This window comes from Protopterus annectens, chromosome 16.part0 (assembly GCF_019279795.1).
Source record: "Protopterus annectens isolate FY-2018-M chromosome 16.part0, PAN1.0, whole genome shotgun sequence".
Classification (NCBI taxonomy): Eukaryota; Metazoa; Chordata; order Ceratodontiformes; family Protopteridae; genus Protopterus; species Protopterus annectens.
In genome coordinates this window covers 850253418-850273852 of record NC_056750.1, presented here as the reverse complement: position 1 = coordinate 850273852, position 20435 = coordinate 850253418, and positions in this window count along the sequence as shown.

Below are 20435 nucleotides of genomic sequence, written 5' to 3'. Positions count from 1 at the left end.
TTAGTCTCTCTCTCTCTCTCTCTGCAGTTAGTGAGGGTTATTGTTTTCACTTCACTGATATTCGGTGTTGAACTCTTTGCCTAGAAGGGTTCTTTGCACTTATGTTAGTCACTAATCTGTGAATTTGTTTATGCTGAATATCTGAGATGTTTGGCTGGCCGCTATATACCTACATCAACTGTAATACAAGCTGAGTTAAGTACAGACTTGCAGTGTTAAAGATAGTACTGCATTTTATTTTTCTATTCGTTTCATTGAATATTGTGTTAAAGACAGTACTGCATTTTATTTTTCTGTTTATTTGTTTCATTGAATAGTGTGTTAAAGACAGTACTGCATTTTATTTTTCTGTTTATTTGTTTAATTGCATATCCTGTTAAAGATAGTACTGCATTTTATTTTATTGTTTGTTTCACTGAATATTGTGGTATCTCTGCCTCTCTGCAGTTAGTGTGGGTGTTTTCACTTCATTGATATTCGGTGTTGAAGTCTTAGCCTAGAGGGTTTCTCTGTGCTTATAAGTGTTAGTCACTTATCTGTAAATGTATTTCTGCTGAATATCTGAGCTGTTTGATTGGCTGCTATATGCCTACATCAACTGTAATATAAGCTGTGTTAAGTACAAACTCGCAGTGTTAAAGGTAGTACTGCATTTTATTTTTCTGTTTATTTGTTTCATTGAATATTGTGTTAAAGATAGTGCTGCATTTTGTTTTTCTGTTTATTTATTTACATACAATTGCAAGACATTGTCGCTCCATTGCGCAAAATCCAGGTTAGAACCTTTACAACCCCCTGATTCAGTAAAGAAACCAAACAAATCCTCAAGTTCTGAGATACTGCCTGGCTTTAATATAAAAAAACCCAAGAAACACAAAGCCTAAATAAGTACCAAGAATTGCGCAACCATGCAAAAAGTGCATTAGGCTGGACACAAAATCCTACTACACGATATTACAAACTAAATACCAACACAACCCCAAAAAATTTTGGAAAAATGTAAACCAGCTGCTAAAAGCCACTCAAAAGCCTACCCCCAAACCAACCACCCCCTGACACTAAAGTTCCCATTAAAACACAATTCAACTCCCACTTTGTGAACTCAATTCTATCCTTAGTATCACAGGACAGCTCCAACCTCACTATCCCCCCCAACACAAATAACACTAATACAAACTTTACCCTCAAAACAGTTTCCACCACTTCAATCAAAAGCATGCTCTCCAAACTAAAAACCTCATCAACAGCAGCCGACCTACTCCCCAGCTATTTCTTGAAAATCACAGCAGATGCTATTGCTATCCCAATCTCCACTCTCATAAACAGATCGATTATTGAAAACTATGTGCCCAAACTCTGGAAAATATCCTATGTTACACCCATCCATAAAGGCTGGACCTCCACTGAACGTAATAACCACAGACCCATTGCTTTACTCTATCCCCTGGCCAAAATCCTAGAAAAATACATCCATACCCAGGTGCTAAAATATCTCCTAGACAGCAACATCTTGTCACCTACTCAACATGGTTTCAGACCTGCCCATAGTACCACTACAGCCCTCCTCTACTTCACAGAGACAGTAAACCATCTCAAAAACGAATGCCTGCAGGTGTCAACTCTTTTTTTGGATATGTCCAAATGATTTGACACAGTCTCACACCAAATCCTGCTAAACAAAGTAAACCAATATCACCTATCAAATGCCACTCTTACCTGGTTCCAAAGCTACTTAACTGACAGGTACCAAGCTTTGAAATGGGAAAATTCTCTCCCACCTCAGCTGCCCATAACTATAGGAGTCCCACATGGTTCTACCTTAGGACCACTACTATTCACAGTCTTCACAAATAACTTCCCTACCTCCACACAACATACATCTATCATTCAGTATGCAGATGATACTACCTTAATCTGTTCTGCATGAAACATTCCCACCCTCCTGCAAACAACTCAACTAGCATTCTCTGACGTTGAAAACTACCTTACCAAAGCCCAACTTATCCTCAATCCAAAGAAAACTCAGCTTATGATTATAACCAGTTCTAACAAAAACATTGATAACAGTCAATTCACTATCTACTTCACAAATGCTACTCCATTCGCTCCAGTGGCATAGGCTAAGCTATTGGGGAATAACCATACACTCCCACCTAAAGCTTGATAGTCATCTCACCTTAGCTATTAAAAAAATACATGCCAAACTAGGATCACTCTACCGTATCAAACCATTTCTTTCCAACAACTCTAGATCAGCCATTGCTCGTTCCCAACTTCTGTCCACCCTACTCTATGCATCTCCCATTCTGACTAATCTCAACAAAACTGAACTAAGCAAAATGGAAGCCTGCCATAACAGAATTGTCCGCTTTTCTGCAAATTGCTCATATAGAACTCATCACTGTACTGCTTTGAGGCAGCTCCACTGGCTTGAAATGCCCAACCTCCTAACCTACAATCAGCTCTGCCTCTGTCATTCTATTACCTCCCCAATAAGTGTCCTGCTCTCAAAAACCGAGTACAACATCACTCACCCAAAGGCCTCTTAGATCATCAAGCAAGCTACTACTAGAAGTCACCAACAGCTACAATAGTTTTGGAGATGCACTATATAGTAGTTCAGTGGCTAAAAAATGGAAGTCTCTCCCCACTAACATACAAAACACATCATCCAAAGCCTCCTTTAAAAAACACATTAGGCAACATCTTAAGCAAAGTTGGCAGTGCCATGATTGCTCTCAGGCTAGTGAAAGGTACACATACTAAACCTAGAGTACTTGATAATAGTTTTCACTCTTACTCACAAACACTGGCTAATGTACAATGTATGTACTGTACCTGTGTACTATGTATGTATTTTATGTTCCAAATTTCAGATGTACACAACAAATCTATTAATTACCTTTATTTTTAAATTATTTTATTGTTTGTTCTCTTCACTGTAACTGTTGATGTGCTGCATACCACTGTAAAAACATGTCTATTGTAATTTGTGTGTATACATGTCTAAATATCTAAATGTGCCTGCAATTTTTGTATGTGGAGCTTTTCTCCCTGGGCCCCTGCTGAAAAAGGGCCTTTTCGGCTAAGTCAGACAACCCTGGTTAACAAATGTAAAATAAATAAAAAAATAAATATTTGTTTCACTGAATATTGTGGTCTCTCTGTCTCTCTGCAGTTAGTGGGGGGTGTTTTCACTTCATTAAAATTCAGTGTTGAACTCTTAGCGTGGAGGGTTTCTCTGTGCTTATAAGTGTTAGTCACTTATCTGTGAATTTATTTCTGCTGAATATCTGAGCTGTTTGGCTGGCTGCTATATATCTACATCAACTGTAATACAAGCTAAGTACAAACTTGCAGTGTTAAAGATAGTACTGCATTTTATTTTTCTGTTTATTTGTTTCAGTGAATATTGTGTTAAATATAGTACTGTATTTTACTTTTCTGTTTATCTGTTTCACTGAATATTGTGGTCTCTCTATCTCTCTGCAGTTAGTTTCCCACCCACAATCCCTGTTCTTGTTGTGGTATTAGTCTTGGTGGCTTTAGAATTTCCCACCCCTCCTGTAAATTTGTGTTTGAATACTCCTCTTGGGTCCATCTCATTTGCTCACCTAACCACCCAACCAAGTACAGTGAGATCATATTTTGGTTTCAGACACTCCTAACAGTCCCATATGTTCAGCTCTGTCCCAGCTCTATCCCAGTGTAGTGTCATTATCTCATTCTACATAATACAGAGAGAGCATCTGAAAAGGCCAACCCACTTAGGTTCTTAACCTTGATTTATCTTCTGTTTCTCCTTTCTCCCTTTCCACTTTACTAAAAAAATGCTAGAATCTCATTGTGTTCTGACTGAGTGTGCTTCTCAGCTGACAAGTATGTATTTTTGGCCCTTTTTAAGTTTTCAGAGTTGAATAAAACAATGATTGAATTCAGTTCCAAATACATTCTGAATAAATTGCATTTATTTAAACTGTACTTGCTTTAATATTGCTACACACACGTGTGCCAGCTTGCACTGCACTTGAATTGTTTTAGTGCTGTTTTAGCTGCTTTTCTGTAAAAAAAAAAAAAAAAAAAAAATCTAAGCTTGTTTCCTGCCTTTCCTGTAACTAGTCTAGTCCAGATAGAGATTCGCTGTATCCAGGACTGTTTGTAAGCTTCTGAGACCCCCCAAGCCTTTCTGTGTTGGAGGGAGGCCTTCTAGCTTATCAGTGGGAGTGGTAAGCACTAGGTAGCCTATCTACCACAAGAGTGGTTTCTGGCCCAGAAATTGTAGTTTTTTTGGCTGTTTGGGAAGTTTTTCCATCTCTTTCAACTTTCTAGTCTACAAGCCCATGTTTGCACTTGTTTCCCACCTTTCCAGTAGCTAGTCCAGTCTAGATACAATTTTGCTGTATCCAGGACTATTTGTAAGCTTCTAAGCCGCCCAAGCCCTACTGTGTTAAGGGAAGCCTTCTAGCTTATCAGTGGGAGTGGTAAGCACTAGGTAGCCTAACACAAGTAGTTTCTGGCCCAGACATTGTAGTTTATTGTCCATTTGGGCAGTGTTTTCCATCTCTTTCAACTTTCTGGTTTAAAAGCCCGCATTTACGCTTGTTTCCCACTTTTCCTATAACTAGTCTAGTTCAGATACAGATTTGCTGTATCCAGGACTGTTTGTAACCTTTCCTATAACTAGTCTAGTCCAGAGGGCCTACTTTAGAATGCCGAAAACTCAAAATGTCGATCGCTCACATGAGCGAATAATCAGGAAGTCAATGTTGTTTTTTTAGGATCGCAGTACAGTGAAGATCGGAATATTTGCCCTTTCCTCACTGTAGTGCAATCTCGGAGTGGGAAAATATATTTAGTGGGGGGGTGCACAGCCCCCAACAATAGCGATTTTGAGTTCTTGATTATTCGCTCATGTGAGGGTTCGATATTTTGATCTTTTGTTGTTCTGACATAGACCCTAGTCCAGATACATATTTGCTGTATCCAAGACTGTTTGTAAGCTTCTGAGTCCCCAATGCCTTTCTGTGTCAGAGGGAAGCCTTCTAGCTTGTCAGTGGGAGTGATAAGCCCTAGGTAGCCTATTTACCACAAGAAGAGTGGTTTCTGGCTCAGAAATTGTAGTTTTATTGGCCGTTTGGGCAGTTTTTTCCATCTCTTTCAACTTTCTGGTCTAAAAGCCCGCATTTGCACTTTTCTTGCCTTTCCTATAACTAGTCTAGTCCAGATACAGATTTGCTGTATCCAGGACTGTTTGTAAGCTTCTGAGCCCCCCAAGCCTTTCTGTGTTGAGGGAAGCCTTTGAGTTTCTCAGTGGACGTGGTAAGCACTAGGTAGCCTATCACAAGAGGAGTACTGTCTGGCCCAGAAATTGTAGTTTATTGGCCGTTTGGGCAGTTTTTTCCAACTCTTTCAACTTTCTGGTCTAAAACCCCCATTTGTGCTCCCCCCTTTCCTGTAACTAGTCTAGTCCAGATACAAATTTGCTGTATCCAGGACTGTATGTAAGCTTCTCAGCCCCCCCAAGCCTTTCTGTGTTGGAGGGAAGCCTTCTAGCTTATCAGTGGGAGTGGTAAGCACTAGGTAGCCTACCTACCACAAGAGGAGTGGTTTCTAGCCCAGAATATGTAGTTTATTGGCAGTTTGTCCAGTTTTTCCATCTCTTTCACCTTTCTGGTTTAAAAGCCTGCATTTGCACTTGTTTCCTGCCTTTCATGTAATTAGTCTAGTCCAGATACAGATTTGATGTATCCAGGACTGTTTGCAAGCTTCTAAGAGGTGCCAAAGTCTGCTCTTCAAATTTTCCCTTAGATCTGCTAGTTCTCTCCTCTCCTGCACTTTGACTAGCTTATTAGTCTAGCACTTTACCATACCAAACTTCTTGTAGCAATTATTGTAGCACACAAAATTGCTACCAGCACTAAATGTTCTACAAGGAAACAGCTCAAGTACTTATTATTAATACCCACCCCTCCAGGCATGTCTAAAGGACAGTTCCCTGTGCTTTCTCCTATTAACCTGGTGAACTTGGGCATCCTGAGGCAATGTAGCAACTGTCTCATACACTGACAAACCTCTCCTGTTACCTCCTAAAACTCAGACTTGCAAGAGATACACTTATATATCCAAATTAGAAGCCATGCACTCTGCAGCCAAGACAAGAATAGCTGGTCAAGAGGAAAAGATCAACACTTGCACCACACCACATGGAACACATAGCCCTCCAGAACACACACCAGAACTGCCGTCACATAAAAACACAAACCACACACCCACCTTCGCAGAGGCTCTCAATAAAAGTCTACCCAAACAGCAGAGACCTCCAAGGTAGAAATGCAATTGACCACCACAACGCAACACTAATCATGAGGCACATAACTCTCCTAAACAGTGTACCACTCAACCAAAGCCCCTAAGGGAAAACAACATGCCCAGCACACTAGTCATAGGTGACTTGATAGTGAGGCATACTGATGTCCCACTCACTAGTTTGAATAAGGAGAAAGTAACAGTCAGTTGCCTGTCAGGTGCCAGGATCCGCCACATAATGCACGCACTCAGGTCCCTCAACAACAGGTATAAATATAACTCTGTCATTGTACATGTGGGTGTGAATGACCAGAGACATACCCCCCTGGACTACATGAAAAAAGACATGGAGGAGCTCTCAGATTATGTAGCCCAGGTGGGTATGACCCTAGCCCTGAGCTGCATCCTACCATCACCCAGAATTATACCATAGTACAAGCAGAAAATGATTGATTTCAACAATTGGCTACGTTTCTGGTGTCATTCTAAGGGGATCCTGTATCTGTCTGCCTGGGATAACATGACTGACAGACCTCGATGCTTTGCCAGAGATGGCCTGCATCTGTCACCTCTGGGATTCTGGATACTGGCCAAGGTTCTTGCCACCCCTACAGTGCCTTTTTTAGGTGGATTTCCAAAGACCAAATTACCACTGTAACAGCTACAATCAAATGCAATCTGAGGGTCATGCTGCTCAATGCTAGAAGTCTAAATCTCAAAATGCAGTCACTCAAAGCACTCCTTAAAATTGAGAACATTGACATTTGTGCTGTACCAAAGACCTCGTTCAAGGCAGCAGAAAGCACCCCTGCACTACTGGGCTATAACTCATTCCACACCTTTTGGCCCCAGAACTTGGACTGAAGCTCCAAAGGTGGTGGTGTTTCCATATTCATAAAGGATGCACACACCTCCAAACTGATAGCCCAACATAACGCATCAGAGATACTTCAGGTGCAGAAAACATTGGGTAAGACAGTGATTCAGGTCGTAGCCTGTTATAATTCCCCAACCATGTCCCAAGACTCACACTCCATGTTTCTAAGCACCCTGGAGAATATTAGGGTGCAACCTCACACTCTCATACTGGGCAACTTCAACTACCCCTCCATTCACTGGGAAAACTATTCATGTACCAATACACTTGCCCAACGTTTCCTGGAATTCATTAATTCCAATGCCCTGGATCAGCTCATTCTTACCCCCACTAGAGGTAGCAACATCCTTGACCTAATCATTACTAACATGGGTGACCATTGCTCTACACCAATAGTCAACGCCTCTCTTGTTAGACCTGACCAAAAACTAACCTTGGAAATCCACCCCCCCCCCCCCCCCACAAAGGTAACCACCATGAAAAACTCCTAAAAACAGAGGTGGCTAACTTCACGGCACCCATGCAAATGAAGAATAGTTGCATGACCACCGAATCATATACCAATGCACTGTACGAACACATACACAAATGCATGGATCTCACCATACACAATAGAACCAAGATGCTCTCCTCCAAAAAAAAGGAAACCAATCTGGTGTTCCCCTGCTATAAACAAACTCTACAACAGAAGAATGAAACTGATGCAGAATAAGGTGAAGCCCCAAGACTGGAAAAAACTCCCTTATCAGCCTCTACAAAAAGTTGAGATCCCTCATCAAATCCTCTAAAGCTAGCTATGAAAATATAATTGCAGCAGATAGTAAAGACAACCACAAGGCCTTCTATAGTTATATAAAGAATCTCCACAGCAATACCCAGATTTGCTCTGAGCTACTGCACAATGGTACCTCCTATACCGAGCCAACAGATTCAGTGTCAACTTTATTCCCCCCCCCAAAGGACCAATCATAATACCAGTAGATTGCCAGGCACTCAGTATTACTGCTGCACAGATTAAAACAACACTGTCCAAGGCCAAGAATACAGCTTCTATGGGACCTGACAATATCCCTGGCTGTGTTCTACATGAACTACAGAGTGAACTGGCACCTCACCTGTGTGTCTTGTTCAATCACAGCCTCACCCCAGGCTTTGTCCCTACTGAATAGCCCACTGCTACAGTCTCTACAAAGTAGGAGCAACTACAGAGCTTGGGAACTATCACCCCGTTATCCTGAGAAGTCTGATATGCAAAGCTATGGAACACATCATCATGGACCTAATAAACAGTGAAATAGGGAATCTCCAAACTCTGGATCCCACACAGTTTGGTTTTGTGAAGTGTAGATCATGCCTGATCAACTTTCTCGACTTCTTTGAGTCAGTCACCAGAGCTGTGGATGAAGACAAGGTGGTTCATACAGCCTACCTTGATCTGGCCAAGGTCTTTGATACCATTCCTCACTCAGGAATCATAGAAAAACTCAGTAAGCTAGGCATCAACCCCTATATAACTAGGTGGGTTGCAAACTAGCTCACAGACAGAACCCACAATGTGAAAGTTGCTGACTCCTAGTCAGACTGCCAACCAGTCATGAGTAGAGTCCTACAAGGATCAGTCCTGGTTCCTCTCTTGTTTGGTATCTACTTCTCAGAAGTCCAGGCCAACATGAAGGGACTCTGGCTGACAAAGTCCACAGACTATTGCAAGTTGGGAGCCATTATTAACTCCTCAAGTGATGCTCACATCCTACAGAAAGGCCTCACTGAGACCAATGACTGGTGTCAGAACCATGGCCTTAAGCTCAATGCCAAAAAATGTGACATCATCCCATTTAGGAAAACCCAGTTCCCATAAATTACCACATCGATGGTAGTCCACTGAACACAGAAGGTGTTATAAGAGATCTGGGAAGACAGGTTGAGAGTAACCTCTCTATTGCCACCACATCGCCACTGTGATCAGGAAGTCCTTCTATGTGGCATATCTCATTATTAAGGGTTTTGCATCCAGGAAGAAAGAGGTCATTGTCTCCCTTCTACTCTTCCCTCATTAGGCCAGTCATCGAGTACAATGCCCCATTTGGCATGTACCTCACTAGACACTTGCAATAACTGGAAAGGCTGCAAAAGTACCTCACAAAGAGGATCATAGGCCTTAAACACTTGTCCTATATGGACAGACTCAAAAAACTCCAACTATTCTCTGTCTCATATCGCCTACTTAGAGGCGATCTCTGCTTGACTTACAAAGCCATGTCTGACCCAGCTCTGTTAGAAATGCTATATCTAAAGAAATCCCAATCCCTCCGCACCACATGCTCCAGACACCTCAACCTCATTACCACAATCAACAGAACGTGCTGGAGGAACAGGTTCATAACCCAGAAACTGCCCATGCTATGGAATAGACTTCCCATACATGTCAAACAGAGCACCTCACTGGCCCTCTTCAAGAAAAATCTTGATGAGTGGATGGGAAATAGAAAATTCACCCCGGGGATCACTCCAGTGGCTCTACTCAACAGAGGCAGTGGGAACTAAGGTCGGGTTGCACAATGCCAGGGTAATCCTATGGGCTAGGCTTGTAAAGGCTCCAGGGCCATTAGCCTAGTACACACCTATGAAGCAATGAACCTGGCTACTGCTGATACTTCTGAATTTGCAAGGGGAATCTCTGTAAACTGGAAATCCTGCGTTCTTCATTTGCAGCAGTAACTTACTACAAGTGGCCTTTGGGACAGGCCAGAAAGAATCTAATGTGCATCTTTCTTCATGTACCAAAGATATGTTAGTTAGCTAGTTAGGTTCCAGGAAGGAATGCTTCAAGTTAGAGTATATAAGTACAAGAAAGTATATATCAGATACTGGAAGATGTATTACAAGTTTTCAAAGTAAAAGCAAATGCTGCGAGGTTCATGAAACATTAGTAAGACACTCTCACATTAATATTTGTAATATATCCTTGCAAGATACAACATTTAGTGTTAAATGGATTATACATAAAATGGGACAAAAAGTATATGGGATTCAAGATGAAATAGAGTATCAAAAAATAAAAATAAGGAAATAAATAAACAAACAAATAAATTAGAATATATTTTGTATAAGGGGGAGGTAGGAGAGGCTGGCAGTAAAGCCACAGTAATGTTGAGTGGTTTAAGGTAAAATGAGCTGGAAGGTAAGATATATGAGATAAGAGAAAGGAAAAGTTGTAATATGTCATCTAGACCCGAGATAGAGGACAGAGACTTTGGTGTGGAATTAGAGTATTAATTGATTATACTGAATGAGACCAGAGGGTGTGCTGGTGTACAATCCTGAGCTCAGGATTTCCCCTTACAAGTTCGTGTTGAAGAAAAGAACTGTTTTAGTTTGTGCTGCATGCTGAAACTGGCGAGTTATGGCCTTATGTCTGGAGGAAAGGAATTCCGATGTTTACAAATCTGAAGATATCACAGAACTTTAGGGTTGCCAGCTGTCCTGTTTTTGACCGAACTGTCCGGTTTTCAGACAAATTGTCCAGTTAAAAAATTTCATTAAAACCGGACTCGTGAAGTCCAGGTTTTTTTTGTGCCGCCAGAGGAGAGGAGAAAGTAAATGTATCCAGCTCGAACGGGAGCGGTACGATATACTACTAGCTACTACACAACAATGAAATGCTTTTAACTTCAGTATTCCTGGTAGCTACATAGTTTAGACAGTACATACATTAACTTAAGTGGCAGTGATGTAATGCAAATGGACAAATTTTATTTTCTGCTATACGGATTGTAGAGATATCACTGGAAGGCAGTACTCCACGGTGGGAAAACAGTATTTTTTTACCTATCATTATCCTACCAACTACCAAGCAGTGACAAAAGAAATCTTATAGCAAGATTTAAAATGCTTAAGCACTCTGCCAACATTTCCCAGTGTTGCACTGTAGTACACTCAGACTGATTTTAGAACTTCACCATGCAGTGTAATACTGCTAGCAATTAACACGCCCTGATTTGTATTATCCTCATCTACTATGTTGAACCGTATTCCATGAAACAAATTGTGCATCTTGCTTTTGGGCACTTGCAGTTACCCAACATTGTTTTGCTTTTACTTGATTCTGTCGCAAGGGACCACATTGAAAAATAAAACTACCTCTTTGCCATGTTCAGAAAATGGCAAGTGTGCTAGCTGCATGTGATTTCTTTTCCTACGTGCATCTTTCTTAGATCTAGAGGCTTGAGTCATCTTTCATTCAGTCTTATTGCCATTTTACAACTGCATAGCGGCGGTCCAGTCTGCATCTTCGTAAACTTGTATTAGAGTGCATTGTTGTAGGAAGTTACCTGTTTTAACCTGCAACTTTGGCGTGATATAGAAAAACATTAATGAAACTCTTTAAAGTATGTGTGCTTTTCTGAGATTATGACGTATACTTTGAAAGTAACATAAAACATAAGTCACCTGTTAGAAATCCATTCATCCACAACCCCTTTATCCCATTTTTTGCATATGTGACATGTAAAGAAAAAGAGTGGGAGGTCAGTCGGACCCAGTACAAGATCTTAAGTACTAGCATCTGAAATATCACACTAGGGGCAGTAACACTTAGCTCAATTGACCCCCACCCAATACAGGCGCAGCCAAGGACCGAAACTTCCTAATCCGAAGTACGAAACGGAAAATATGTTACATCTTAACTGAGTACCTGTCCCACGCCCCAGTACAAACAGTATTTGACAGAACTTTCAAAATGCAAGGGCATGTTAAGATAATTTCTGAATGAGCAGTAAAGTGATGTTATTGACTTAAACGATCTTATGGGGTAAATCAAAACTTACAATTTTTTAATAGCAAAGATAACTGCTTGCATTTTTTTTGGATTTTTTTAATCAGATTTACCACCATGTGCACAGGCTGCTAGCTCTTGACCTTTTATCTCCATGGATCATCCATAATTAGGTTTGGGAACATAGAAAATAAATAAATGGAGAAAAATGCACCATATTGACACTTTTCATCGATACTGGTACTTACATCTGCAGCAGCCTAGCAGTGCAATTAGTGCCGCCTGTGTTCTTTTCTCCCCTTTAAGTACGGCTTAAGTCATCAAAGTGGGTGGTCCCATCAGCTGATGTCACTGTGATGTCACAAAATGGGTGGGGCATGGGTGGGAGAGGGGGAGGGAATGGGTGGAGTTATGTGTGATGCGAGGGGCGTGACTTTAGTCCAGTTTTAGCCGCAAAGAAACCTGGCAACCCTACAGAACTTAGTAAAGAGAGTCACAGAACTGATTATTAGATTTTAGCAGTCATTTTACAAACTCATAGGAAACAAATATTTTGTCAGGCATGCTTCATTGCTTTATGAATGATAAAGAGAGGTTATGCAACTCAGATGAAAAATGAAATACAAGTGGGGGGTAATGAGTGATCAGCATACATTGTTTCAATCAGAGTGGGCTGTCTGAAAATAATGGAAACATGCAGAAGCAAGTAAGACCTGTCAAAATGTGCATGACAGACTAATATATGAGATGGCATTGTATACGAGTGCGATTATGAAATGATTGCAGCACAAGGGTAGATAAATGCATCACGCAGAGTGCGGAAGATGGAGAAAAGTATATACATACAGAATTCTATTGTCATACAAACCACCGTAGCCATACGTCTCAACTGTCCCAGATTTTCAGGGACATCCCTGATTTTGACTCAAAATTTAACTCTGTCCCTCTTAATCCCTCCTAAAAAGTACAGTTTTGTATCTACCATAAATGTAGATGTTCGAGTGTAAACACTGCTGCAGTCATTACACTTTGGTTATCCTACCGTCAGGCGGTTCCTCAGTCAGCCTGAGTTCCAAAGCCTTGGTCCGGCGTCGGTTGCTGTTGTCTCCTCCCTGACATCAGTGCGACAGGGGTATATAAGATGCAGCCAATGCCATTTTCTTCAGTTTTTCTTGCCCCAGATGTCAGGTGCCCCCAAGTAGGTAGGCAATTCAAATTGCTAGTAGAGTATACATAAGAAAAGCAAACAACAATTTTCAGTTACCAGCAAATACCCCCATAGGTAGTAAAGGGTAGAAGACATAGGTACATACCAGCAAGTAAGAGAGGAAGGAGGGAGGCTAACCTGGACTGCAGCAGTGTTTACACTCGAACATCTACATTATGGTAGGTACAAAACTGTACTATGTTCATCGTGTTACACTGCTGCAGTCATTACACTTGGGTGGAATCCCAAAGCTGAGGTAGGGTGGCTGGTTCTATAAGGCATTAGGGGTGGCTATCAGGCCCTGCAGCACAGCAGTGGCGAAGCCAGCACTAGATTTGGAGTATAAAGGCAAATGGTAATGCTTGGTGAAGGTATGCACAGAACTCCATGTTGCTGCTTCCAAAATATCCTTGGTAGGTACTCCTCTGAGGTAGGCAGTTGAAGTGGCTGTTGCCCTGGTGGAGTGAGATCTAATGCTGCTAGGTATAGGTTTCCCATGGTGTGTATAGCAGAAACATATACAATGTCCTATCCATTTTGAAATAGTCTGTTTTGAAATGGCTTTCCCTGTGCTCCTGCAGCATATGCTACCAATAATTGCTCAGATTTTCTGAAAGCTTTGGTTTTGTCCAAGTAGAAGCGTAACTGCCTGTGAATGTCCAAAGAATGCAGTAGTCTCTCCCCTTTATTTTGTGGTTTTGGATAAAAAGTTGGCAAGTGAATAGTTTGGTTTAGAGCCACACTTGATACCACCTTTGGCATAAACATAGGGTTACTTCTTAAAGACACCCTGTCCTGGTGGAAAATGAGGAAAGGTTCCACTGCCATTAGTGCCTGTAATTCTGAAACTCTTCGTGCTGATGTTATTGCCAGTGGCAGAGCAGTTTTCCAAGAGATATGTTTTAATTCTGCTGTGTTAGCTGGCTCAAAAGGAGGTAAAGTCAATTTTTCCAAAACAAAGTTGATGTCCCAAGTTGGAGTAGGTGCTCTACGGGTCAGTCTTATGTTTTTAGCCTCTCTGAGGTACTGTTTGAGCAAAGGATTAGAGAAAATTGGTGGATCTGTGTTGTAATGAGCAGAAATGGCAGAGGCGTGGATCTTGATGGATGAAAAGGAAAGGCCCCTGTCCAGCATCTCAGTTAAATATTGTAGTATTGGAGGAATGTTTGGGAGACGAAGGTCAAGGCTGTGAGCCTGGTTCCAGGCACAGAATCTCTTCCATTTATCCGAATAGGCTTTCCTGGTACTAGGTCTGCTGGCCTCCAGAATGACATCCATAACAGCTTTGGAGAGAGGCATTGCTTGCTTGACTAAGGAAATTTCCATGCAGCTAGGTTTAAGGTCTTTAGCTGGCTGTGAAGTATCTGATTGTTGTGCTGAGTTAGCAAATGTGTGATTTGAGGCAAAATCCAGGGTGGTTCTTGTGCTAAGTTCTTTAAGATTGGGTACCAGTGCTGGCGTGGCCAGTCTGGTGCAATCAGGATCATCTTTGGCTCTTCTTGCCTGGCTTTTATGAGTACCTTTGGAAGGAGAGGTAGAGGTGGGAAAATGTATACTTGTAGGTTTTTCCAGCTGAATGAGAGGGCTTCCACTTTCCATGCTTGTGGATGGTAACTCCTTGTGCAGAAATTTTGTAGCTGGCAGTTCATTGGGGATGCAAACAGATCTATGTCCGGGCTCCACCATTTCTGTGTTATTCTGAATATTTGTGGATTCAATTCCCATTCATGGGGATCCATGATGTTTCTGCTTAAGTCATCTGCCAGTGCGCTTTTCTCTCCTGGCAGGAATTGTGCTTGCAGATGAACTTGGCAGTCTAGAGCTGTGTTCCACAAGGTCATGGCTTGCCTGCAGAGGGGGGTAGGAGTGTGTGCCCCCTTGCTTATGTACCACATAACTGTGGTGTTGTCTGTTTTTAATAGTAGTTGTCCTGGATGCAGCAGGTCCTTGAAAGCTTTAAGGGCATTTTGTACAGCTAGCATCTGTTTTTGATTGATGTGAAGATGCCTTTGTTCTGCGGGCCACTCACCCTGAATACATTTTCCTGCCATGTATGCTCCCCAGGCGTAATCCGATGAATCTGTTGTCAGTGTTTGCCTGGCTGTGGGTTGAGTAAAAGGCTGTCCCTTGTTGGGGTGACAAGCTTGATCCCACCATCGAAACTCCTGTTGAAGGCAAGGAATTAGTGGTATAACTGTTTCCAAACTTTGACAGTGTTGACACCATACACTCTTTAGGTACCATTGTAGTTTCCTCATATGCAGTCTGGCATATGGAATTAGTAGTATACAAGATTCCATGTAACCCAAGGCCTGCAGAATTTTTCTTGCAGGGAGTTGGGTCTTTGTTGCCATCAATTGAAAGTATTGAGTCAGTTGTCCTTGCTTGTCTGGTGTGAGATAAGCCATCCGGGCCGTTGTATTCAAGCTGGCACTCAGGAATATTATCTCTTGTGAGGGCACTAGTTTTGATTTCTTTTTGTTTACTGTGTACCCCAGGCAACTTAACTTTTTTACGAATGCCAGATGCTTTAGAAGAATGTCCTTGCTCTCTGCTTGAATCAGGCAGGTCCAGGTACGGGTAAATTTGAATTCCTTTCTGTCTGCAAAATGCAATTACTGGTGCCAGGCACTTTGTGAAGACCCTGGGCGCAGTAGATAAGCCAAAGGGCAGTGCAGAGAATTGATAGTGCATTGAACCAGCTATGAATCTGAGGTATCTTCTGCAGTTTTGTCTGATAGGGACATGCATGTATGCCTCCTTGAGGTCCAAGGTCACGAGCCAAGCTTTCTTGCCAGCATGGGAAGAAGCTGCTGTAGTGTCAACATTTTGAATTTCGGAACATCCAGGTAAGTGTTTAGAGAAGAAAGATCCAGAATGAGCCTCCAGGCTTTGTCCTTTCTGGGAACCAGAAAGAGTCTAGAGTAAAATCATTGTCCTTGCTCCTATGGTGGTACCTTTTGAATAGCTCTCATGTCCATGAGTGCTGTAATTTGTTTTTGAGCCTCAGCCCATTGATTTGGTGGCAGATTTGGCATTCCTTTTAACCTTGGCAGAGTGTGAAAGTGGAACCTGTAACCTTGAGATACAATGTTGAGAACCCATTTGTCTTTGGTGATCCAATGCCAATTGTGATAGAAAAGTGCCAGTTTTCCTCCTAAGGGGGCTGCCAACTGAGAGCTGTTTGGCAGCTGTAGTGGGAAGTCATTGAGGCTGCTTTTTATATGGTTGGGGCCTGTCTTCCCCTTCTTTCTGGCCTGGTGCACCCCATTGTCGAGGCCTGTAAGGACCTTGTCGTTGACCTCTACCTCTTGGACATCTGTATCTGCCCCTTTGAGGTATGTCTGTAACCGGAAAGGACCAATTCTTTGTTGGCCAATTTCTGCTAAATCGAGGAGGGTGAACCTGTAAGAAATCCTTCACCGTTTGCATAGATTTTGCCTTATCCTCCATCTTCTTTAATACCTCTTCTGCCTTAACTCCAAATAACACATCCAGCTGCAAAGGTGCATCCAATAATTTTGCTTTAACATGATCTGGTAACGTATGTTCTTTTAACCAAGCATGTCTTCTAATGACCGAGCCTGTAACTGCTGCTCTACAGGAGGCCTCTAAAGAATCAAAACCACATTGCAAAGTATGTTTTCCCACTTGTTCAGCTGCATGCAATAAATCCTGCATTTCTTTAAAATTAGGAGGATCTAAATCTGGAAGCATTTTTTGTTTCAACTGAGACATCAAAAATTGCTGCTATTTTAGCATGTGAAACTGGCAATTTAAGGCTCTCATTGCTAAAGTTGCAAACGTATATACTTTCTTCCCCCATCTGTCTAATGATCTGGAATCTCTGTCAGAGGGAACTGGGTTTTTTGCTGATGTGGCCTTAATCCCTTTGGGTCCCTGAGAAATAATTTCAGGGTCAGCAACAGGGCTTTTATACAGAAATTTGTGTGAGTCAGGGACTCTGTAATATCTATCAGGTTTAACTGGGGCTGGAGGTAAGGAGTCAGGATTTAAGCTGGATTCAGTATACACATCATCCACAATATCTAACACTGGAAGAATAGCAAGGGGTCTGTGTTGAGGTAATAAAAGGAAGTTTCTGAGCCTTTTCTTGGATTCTGAGTAATCCTGGCCCTCCCAATGGAAATGCTCCCTCATGGTATGTAAGGTTTCCCCAAAGGAGTAGTCCTCAGGTGGAGAGGCTGATGGAATTGATTCCTCAGCATCAGAATCCTCATAAGGGAGTAAAGAATATCCTAGGTCTGAGGATGAATCTGAAGAAATGGACACCTGGTCAGATGATTCATAGTCTGCATCCTGTCTGGGCCTTTTATCAGGTGGGGGGTGGGACCCTCTGATCAGGGTGATTAGGTCTTCGGCCATTTTGAGCATTTGTTTCTTAGGCATGGAGGCCTGTCATGGAGAATGCTGTATTTGTTTCTTTGTTTTTAAGGGAGGCTTAGACTTAGCAGAGGGTTTAATGCTTAACTGAGTAGGTCTAAAAACACCCTCTGAAGCTGTGGGTTGCTCAGCTACTTCGGTTCCCTCTGAAGGGTTAGTTTCATTAGGCTGAAAAACTTGTGTGTCCAAAGGTCCAGCCTGCTCCACGTGGGAGTTGGAGGCGGCTTGTGGTTCTGCAGAAGCGGTCGTCAGGGGCTGCGAAGGTGCCTTGCTAAAAACCGGAGAACCGGCGACCGGCCTAGAAGAGGCCTCATAGTCAGTTTTGGGCCTCGGATACCTGTCCTTGTCTTTGCGCTTTTTATGTATTCCAGTCGTCAGACGTTCCCACAGCATGGTGTAATTGAATTTTCTCCCAAAATAATGTTGGGCAAAATCAAACTGATGTTTAATAGTGCGCTTGTTAAACCTAGCACAAAACCAACAACCAGTGACGTTGTGGTCCTGGCCTAGGCATGGGATACAATAGGAATGGAAATCCTTATGAGGTATTTGCTTCCCACAAGAAATACAGTTATTAACTTTTACTGACATAGGTCTGAGGCAAGAAAAAGTTTCCCCAATGGGGTACTTAGCTTTGTAGAAGACTTCGGTTCTGGATTCGGAATGAAAATCTCAGGAGTCGACGGACACTTGCCAACTGCTGTTGCTTCGGGCACCGCACGGCAAGAAAGACTGAAGAAAATAGTGTCGGCTGCATCTTATATACCCCTGTCACACTGACGTCAGGGAGGAGGCAACAGCAACCGACGCCGGACCAAGACTTTGGAACTCAGGCCGACTGGAACCGCCTGATGACAGGATAACCCAAGTGTAATGACTGCAGCAGTGTAACACGATGAACATCTAGTGACTTTTGGAGGAAAGGTGGTGAATTACACCTAATGAATAATGAGAATAGTTAAGAGTTATAAACTTCTTTTACTTCAGAAAATGTGCATTAATTCATATGCTCTGAGTCGGTCAATGTTTCAAGTTAATAGCACTAACATTTTAAAAGTGCCCCTGATTTTTTTTGACTTGTCCCTGATTCTGTTGAAATTTGTCCTCGAATAGTTGAGAGGTCTGACTGTAGCATAGAAATATGGTAAATTGTATCTGTGATTAGCATACCATTACAAGCACAGCAGCATATGATAGCACATAGATTATGACTCCTGTAGCACAGAAAATGAATGGTTGTAACTGTAGCACAAAATATGAAGGACTCATTCCTGTGCCACAAAATATGAAAGGTTGTAACTTTTACACTACAGAATATGAAATGCTGTTAATTCCTGTAGCTCAGAATATGACTAGCTGTAACTCCTGTAACTCAGAATATGAAAGGCTGTAAGTTCAAATGTACATAATATGAATGGCTGTAACTCCGTAGCACACAATGGGAATTGCTGTAACTACAGTAGCACAGATGAATGGCTGTAACTCCTGTAGTTCAGAATATGAATGGCTGTAACCATTGTACGACAGAAAATGAATAGCTGCAACTTCTGTAGAACAAGATATGAATGACTGTAATTCATGTAGTATAGAACTTAAATGGCTGTAACTCAAGCAGCAGAGAATATGAAATGCTATAAGCTCTGTATCACATAATATGAATGGCTGTAACTGCTCTAGCACAGAATGTGAATGGTTCCAACTCCTGTAACACAGAATATGAATGGTTGTAACTCCTGTAGGGCAACATATAAATGACTAATTCCTGCAGTACAGAATATGAATGGCTGTAACTCCGTAGCACACAATGGGAATTGCTGTAACTACAGTAGCACAGATGAATGGCTGTAACTCCTGTAGTTCAGAATATGAATGGCTGTAACCATTGTACGACAGAAAATGAATAGCTGCAACTTCTGTAGAATAAGATATGAATGACTGTAATTCATGTAGTACAGAACTTAAATGGCTGTAACTCAAGCAGCAGAGAATATGGAATGCTATAAGCTCTGTATCACATAATATGAATGGCTGTAACTGCTCTAGCACAGAATGTGAATGGTTCCAACTCCTGTAACACAGAATATGAATGGCTGTAACTCCTGTAGGGCAACATATAAATGACTAATTCCTGCAGTACAGAATATGAATGGCTGTAATTTATGTAGCACAGAACATGAATGACCATTTGTAGCACAGAATATGAATGTCTGTAAGCATGCCTGTGGCATAGAATATGAATGTCTGTAAGCATGCCTGTGGGACAGAATATGAATGTCTGTAAGCATGCCTGTTGCACAGAATATGAATGTCTGTAAGCATGCCTGTGGCACAGAATATGAATATATGTAAGCATGCCTGTGGCACAGAATATGAATATCTGTAAGCATGCCTGTGGCACAGAATATGAATATCTGTAAGCATGCCTGTGGCACAGAATATGAATGCAAGCATGTCTGTGGAGCAGAGTACAGATGTCTGTAAGCATGCCTGTGGCACAGAATATGAATGTAAGCATGCCTGTGGCACAGAATATGAATGTCTGTAAGCATGCCTGTGGCAGAGAGTATGGATGTCTGTAAGCATGCCTGTGGCACAGAGTATGGATGACTGTAACTCCTGTAGTGCAGAATATGAAAAGCTCTAACCTCTGTATCCCAGAGTATGACAGGATGTGCTTTCTGTAGCACAGAATATAAATGGCTGTGATTTCTGAAGCACAGAATATGAAATATTGCAACATCTGTAGCACATAATATTATTGATTCTAAGTCCTGTAGCACAAAATATGAAAGGCTGCAACTTCTGTAGCACAGAATATGAATGGCTGTAACTTATATAGTGCAGAGTATGAACAGCTGTACCTTCTA